At 41.9% G+C, this 7,515-nt stretch overlaps 1 pseudogene; it reads right to left on the reverse strand.

Moving 5' to 3' along the window:
* Positions 1-6,174: 6,174 nt before the first annotated feature.
* LOC102819825 lies at positions 6,175-6,787 on the reverse strand (annotated as a pseudogene).
* Between the last annotated feature and the right edge of the window lie 728 nt (positions 6,788-7,515).

The raw sequence follows: 7,515 nt of genomic DNA on the forward strand, positions 1-7,515 counted from the left end.
GCAAAGCCATTTGAATTGCAAGGTTGGTGGTTCAAGCTTGCCAGCTGCTCCTTGGAAACCCTATACAGGGTCGCTATGGGTCGGAATTGCGTCAACAGCATTTAACAACAACAACACACTCATGGTAGACAGGTTTCAGTTGAGCTTCCAGACTAAGACAGACTAAGAAGAGGGAGAGGCCAGGTACTTCTGACTGTTTAGCCACTGAAAACCTTATGAATAGCAGAGAAACACTGTGAGATATAGTGCTGGAAAATGAGCCCCCAGGATGGAAGGCACTCAAAATGCGACTGGGGAAGAGCTGCCTCCTCAAAGTAGAGTTGACTGTGATGATGAGAATGGAGTAAAGCCTGTGGGAGTAAGGCATAGTAAAACACTGTCAGATAGCATTGAAATAATGAATATTGACTTTGAAAAAAGAGCACCAAAAGATTGTGAGGATGGCACTGGGTCGGATAGTGTTTCACTTTGTTGTACACAGGGTCTCTGTGAGTTGGAACTAACTTGACAACACCTAACAACAACAAAAACACACAGTATAAACTCCAAGTTTACAGTCAACAATAAGTCTAGTAGAACACTAAAAAGCCGAGTTGCTTATCTCAAGTCTGTGCAAAATGGCAAGAAATTTGCGAAGACTGCGTTTAGGTAAAAATCCATCTGTGCATGCAGAAATTTGAGATTCCAGTTCTTGACTGAAGAAAGGGATTTAGAAATTACTTTAAACTCTTGCCTGCAAACATTCTCTAAGTATATGCTTTGAAACAAAATGCTAACTAAATCTTCCCTGTTGTCATAAATAATGCAGATATGTCATCTTATCTGTTTTCATGGTATCTCAGCACTTGAGACAGTTTCTGCATTTTTCATCAATGTCCCTTAAAGACACAAAGCAAAGTCCAGCCATGTTCAATAGACTCCTGTGAACCCGGGTGGAGACCTAGTTGGTCAACACTTTGGCAAGACCTGGGGACTCATTGGCCCAGAGTCAGTGACATAGCCACAGAGGACTGGAGTGGAGAGTGAAGCATCCAGCTGATAAGAAGAGAGGGCATATGCACAAGAACACCCACACTTGCAGATAATGCCCACTTGACCTAGCTTCAATGGCTGGATCATCAGAGTGCAACTAGAAGAAGAAAGAAGAGGGGAAAAAAAAGAGTAATCTGATACAATTTGATGTACTTGACCTATACCTATGGATGCAGTAGCTCAAAAGAGGAAATAAATCTTTACAGCAAGGATCAGTCCCATTCTCTCAATACGCAGGGCAGACAGGGATGGTCAACTTGGACATTGGCTACTCAAAATGGGGGTGGGGTGGGTGGCTGCTACAAAGGCAAGAAATGACTGGCTGACAAGCTTTCAAGAGGGAGCCTAGATCTAGAGGGTGCAGAGGAAGGCAGAAGCTCCACTGCGTACTATCCAATCTGTCTGGGCGGGACTGATGAAAGGAGATGTGGATAGCACTCATGTGGTACAATAGTGAATAATAGTTATCAGGACTGACTGTGAGGGTTGGAAATGTAAGGGTAGACATTTTGTAGCAAAAGGAGGGGAGTGGTTGACTTGCAGTCTAGGAGTGGAAGTCCCTGCAACCATCAAGGGAGAAGAGTAGAGAGCGGGACCCTACCCAGAGAAGCAGTGATGCCAGAGATGGAGGCAGAGACAATGACGTGGAGCGATGGAGCGGCTGCGAACTCTAGACCCAGAGAGGGAGAGGGGCTGTGTGCTGACGACCAGGGGACAGGCTTGCAGGCTTGTATACCCTTTAGTTGGTTGATGATGCATGGAGGGGATGGTAACCACAGCAATGAAACAATATATACGATAGGATGAATGTAAAACTAATGTTCTTCCATGTAAACTATCACATAATTCACAATGAAACATTAAAAAAAAAAGACACAAAGCAAATAAACTTCGCAACTGGCTAGAAGATTGAGTAAAGCTCTCTCATCCACCTTCTCAGTTTAAGACTATAAATGCTAAAGAGACTTGTGCATCCTCTTGTAGCATTGCATTCTAAGCTAAATGATTTAAGGGAATCATTTATTTTCATCTTCTTTTTTCCCAAATAATGAGACCTCACTTCAATATTTTTGAGCACATCTGGTGTGCCAGGCTCCTTATCAAGCTTACTCAATGGATTATCACATGTAGGATCATTTTGTAGAGGAAAGAGGCAGAAGCTCAAAGGGGCTCTCTGGTTATGATGGTGGTGGTGTGCTGTGGAGTCGATTCCGACTCTTAGCAACCCTGCACAGGGTTTCTGAGGCTGTAAATTTTTACATGAGCAGAAAGTGGCATCTTTCTCCCCCAGAACAGCTGGTAGTTTCAAACTTCTGACCTTTTCTGACCTTGATTCGTAACCACTACACTATCAGCAAGGAGGTGCTATAAGACTTGGCAAGTGATAAATGCTGGAGTAATGTCTCTGCCCACCTCTAAGAGCTCTGCTGGGCTGTACTCACTCAGCTGTTCTCTTGTGCTCTTCCTGTCTTAGTTTTCCTCCTGGCTGGTAGAGTTCAACCACTTGTCTGTCAGTTTCTTGTTCTGTGGTAGATTTCATTTTACTTGGATCCACTGTCCGTGGAAGCAGCAGTCAAGAAATCAAAGGATGTGTTGCATATGCTACAAAAAAGTCTCTTTAGAGTGTTAAAAAGCAAAGATTTCACTTCAAAGAGTAAGGTGTGCCTGACTCAAGCCATAGTATTTTCAGTTGCTTCATTTACATGTGAAAGTTAGACAATGAATAAGGAAGACCAGAGAGGAATTGATACCTTTGAATTATGATATTGGTGAAGAATATTAAGTATACCATAGACTGCTGGAAGAGCAAAAAAAATCTGTCTTGGAAGATTTTAACAATGGACTCAAACATAGTAAGCAACAGTTGTGAGAATGGTGCAGGACTGAGCAGTGTTTTGTTGCATTGTACATAGGGTTGCTGTGAGTCAGAACTGACTCAGTGGTACCTAACAACAAGAAAGAAGGTTGGGCAATCTAGAAGGAAATATAAAGGTCTTCTTCAAACAAAAACAAAGTAACCAGTTCCTCTGGGTAGCACCTCATACCCTTAACCCTATTGTTGTTCAGTGCCATTGAGTTGGTTCCTAGTCAGAGCAATCCTTTATAGGGTTTCTGGGGAGCTGCTGTTGAGCTTGAACCACCAAACTTGTGGTTCAAATCAATCTTGCCACCCAGCGTATTAACCTTTAACCCTACTGTTGTTGTTGTTATGTGCCATGGAGTTGGTTCCGACTCATAGTGACCCTGTACAGGGTTTCTGAGGCTGTACATCTTTACGGGAGCAGAAAGCTCTTTCTCCCACGAAACAGCTGGTAGTTTCAAACTTCTGACCTTCCGGTTTGAAGCCCGATTCTTGACCACTACACTACCAGAGCTCCTTTTAACCCTATAGATCCTAGGACATCTTCAAGCAGCACTGTCAAATAGAAATATTCTATGAGCCAGCACAAATGACTTGCACTTGGCTACCAACTAAAAGGTTGACAGCTCAAAACTACCCAGGGATGCCAGTGAAAAGGCCTGGGATCAGCCATTTTACCATCAAGTTGATTCTTACTCATGGTTTGCTCCATAGCGTTTTTAGACTGTAAGGTCAGTTTGAACCACAAGGTCAGCAGTTCAAACCCACCAGCTGCTCCTCAGAATCTCTACAGAGTTGCTATGAGTTGAAACAAACTTAAGGCACTTACCAACAACCACCACCAGTTTTTTGGTAATAGATTGCCTGGGCTTTCTCTTGATTGGCTCTGCGTGGACTTTATTAGGCCCACCATTTGTTTAACCATTTGTACCGTAAGACTCTGTAAGATTATAGCCGTTGAAAGCCAATATGGAATACAGTTCTACTCTGACACACATCAGTCACCTATTAGTTGGAATAGACTTGGCAGCAATGGGTGGGGGTAAGGGTGTAATTTATAATTTTCTAGTAGCCACAAAAGTAAAAAGTAACACTTGAAGAAGTTAGTTTTAATTGTATGTGTTATCTAACCCAATATATAAAAAAAATATAATTTCAAGATGTAACCTGTAAAAAGTATTAATGAGATACTAGAAAAAGTTGAGCTTGGAGGGTACCCTACAGTATCTTAGGCAATGCAGTGGATAAAGTGTAACAGTCCTATCAAAAGAATAGGGTTATGGTTAACAGAAATATATTTGTTGTATACTACTTCAGCTTAAAATTAAAATGAATAAAAATAAGAATTTTGGTCTTCAGTCACTTTAGCTGCATTTGAAATGGTCAATGAGGGGAGTGACTACCCTGTTGGAGATTGTTCTTGTTGTTAAGTGCCGTATGGGGTTTCTGAGGAGTGGCTAGTGGGTTTGAACCTCTGACCAACTAACCTTGTGATCCAGCACAGTATTCTGCAGCATGCCATGCCAGAAATGTACTGTTTCCAAAGGCCTGGGGACTGCCAGATACTTTACTCTTGCTTCTACCCCCAGGCTTTTCACAGCCAGCACTTCAATTTTCTTGCCTGTGCTCTGTGCTACCATGAACAGTTTTACAGGTTACACACTTTACTGTAAAATCCACGGTTATATATTGGGGAGAGGGTCGTTCAGTGGTAGACATAATGGATTTATATGTTTATTACAACTGTTTTTTGGGAACTGGAAGTAAAGTCTTTAAAGGAAGAGATACTTTCCCCTAATTTATTCTAAGGCAATTTTGTATAGTAGTGGCTCTCTATGCCTTTCTAACACCCCCAAGTTTGGACCCATTGTATTATTCTTTTGTATCCTCAGCACAATCTTTGTGCCCCAGCCTGTGGCTGAAAGTGCTGTAGCCAACCTCAGCCAACCTACCTTCCCCCAGAAGATTGTGTCTCAGAGCTGTAGTTACTCTTCGCATACCTAAAAGCCTCATATACCTTATACATAGTATTGTATCCCTCGGACTTGATGCTCAACACTTGCATTGGTTTGAATTGTTATCTTAGTGTTGACTCATAGGCCCTTGTGTCTTGAGTTGCCCTTAGTGATACTTGCCCCAGGGCTGATTTATCCAAATGTTGATAGGGCTCTCTCTTTCACCAAGTCACTGCTACCTTGGTCTAATGCTAATAATAACTGTCATTATCATTATTACTACTCACAGTTCCTTCCGTTTATTGAGCAGTTACTTTCTGTCAGGCATTGTGCTTAGCAATTTATGTGCATTATTTTATTCCACTTCCCTCAAATATCTCTGGACAGTAGGGACAATTATTATTCCCATTTTACAATGAGGAAACTGAGGTTCTGAGATATTAAGTAATTTACCTGAGGTCACACAGCTAGTGCGTTTCAAAGCTAAGATTTTAAACCAGTTCTGTCTGACGTCAAAGCCTTTCTGTGCTATAAGTACCCAGACTGGGCTTCCTCTTTTGGTATCTGGGTCTTGCTGACAAGTGACCACACTGTTGTGGACATTGTTTTATTTGTTTGCCCAGACTTTCTTCCAATGGGGAGTCCCCCCTCTGTCCTAAATTCATAGGCTTTGGGTGGAGTTGACAATAACCCCAGGGTGGTCATTTGACTTGGTTTGGCGTATAGAAGAAAGTCTTCTTCCTGGCTAAGTGATTGGTTCAAGGTTTAGCACAAGACTCAAGCTGGCTAAATTAGGACCCTTTTCTGGTAGAGTTTAGAAAAGGAAAGCTCTTCTAGGATTTTTTTGCTGCTAGAGTGATGTCACCTGGAGCTCCTGGTGGCCATCCTTCCCTCTCTGCTTCATGAAGGAAGCTGTTTGCAGAAGGAGAAAGCGAGGCTATTGCATAGGGAGAAGTCGCACTAAGCTGTAATGAGAGCATATAGCTCATTGGAACCCCAGGACTCCATTGTGCCTGAAGTGTCCCTGGACTTCTTATTATGGGAGCCAACAGTCTTTGTTTTCTTGCTGATGCTTTTTGCTTAAATCTAGTTATTTGCATTTGAAAAATCCTAATATATAGGCTTCTCAGAATTTCAATATTTTTGTCCTGGATTCTGTGCATTTCCTCTCTGTTAACCTTTGGACAAGCCTTGGACCTTGGCTGTACTGTTGCCCGTACTGTGACTGAAGGTCTTTGATCCCTATTGATTATTTTATTTTTACCACGACCAATGAGTGAAATTTGACACTCTCACATTATTTATTCTCAACTCAAGTATAGATAATTAGCTTACTGGAGGCATTTCCTCATCTGAGTCACTGGATTCATCTTTTTGTTCCAATTCTTCTAAGACTTTGTCTACAGTTGTACCATTTTTTTTCTTGCGTTTCTTGGAAATTGCATCATTAGCACAGATTTTTCTCATTTTAATGTTTGGCAACTTCTTCAGATTAAAATCCTATTTCCTAAAAATTCTCAGATTACCAGCATCTACTGTGACTGGAATCACAAGGCCATATCCTTCAGATTGCTGTCTGCTCACGCTCTATTGTCTGCTTGATACTTGTCTCTAGAGAATAGCGTCGCCTTCCTTGTCTGTCTTTGATGTTATTATGTAACTCAGTCTGCTCCAACTCACTGCTGAATCGATTTCTGTAACTTTCAATTAATTCACAGGCATCCGTTTTTGAATACTCTACTTTTTTGGCATCAAGATGATTTTGAAACCACTGCAGTTTTTCACCAAAAATGCTGAGATGCACAGCTTTTTCTTCTCCAGTTTTTCCTTTTTGTTTGTTTGTGGGCCTCTCTCGTAATTAAAGCTGCTCTTCTACTATATGGATGAATGACTTTTTTTTTCCTGTCCTCCATTTTTTTCCCTTTGGTGCTTTAGGCATAATGACATCTCCATAGTGGGTCTTGGAGATCCAGATAGGAACAACCTTACGTGACAGAAGAGGTTAGAGATTCAATCCCTATTGATTTTGTACCAGGAGTTCCTGGGTGGAGTAAACAGTTAACCATTCAATGACTACCCAAAAAGTTGGCAGTTTGAACTCACCCAAAGGAACCTTGAAAGACAGGCTTGGCTGTTTCAGAAATGTCACAGCCCTGAAAAGCTTTTGGAGCAGTTCTGTTTTGTACACACGGGGTCGCCAGGAGTTGAAATCATCTTCACACAACTAACCACGGCCCCCACAATGGACTTGGGACCATATTCAGCTAGAATGTTTTCTTTCAGGTCTATAAACCCAGCCCTAGTGGAAGGAAAGAACCTTCCCCTCCACTGCTCCTTCACACATGGATCTGGGGAGTGGGGAGAGAGGGAGCGATAAGGATTATGTTATGAGTATAGCATTGTAGTAATTTCTTCACAGACAACTGAAAACTACTCATCAACCTGCCCTTTGAACTCTCATCAAAGACTTTCCAATGAAGTCATCAGACCTCTGACACCACCTGGGATCTCAGCCAGTTTAGGCCAGTGCCTTGCCTCTTACTCCCAGTTTCCTTGGCTACTAGTTTTTCTGATCAGCTGTCTTCTTATGAATTGCCAACCTCCCTATGATTCTGAACTTCCATTCTAATGACTTCCTTCCCAGATATTTCCCATGGCCCTGTGAGG

Source organism: Chrysochloris asiatica, unplaced genomic scaffold, assembly GCF_000296735.1.
Source record: "Chrysochloris asiatica unplaced genomic scaffold, ChrAsi1.0 scaffold00209, whole genome shotgun sequence".
Classification (NCBI taxonomy): Eukaryota; Metazoa; Chordata; class Mammalia; order Afrosoricida; family Chrysochloridae; genus Chrysochloris; species Chrysochloris asiatica.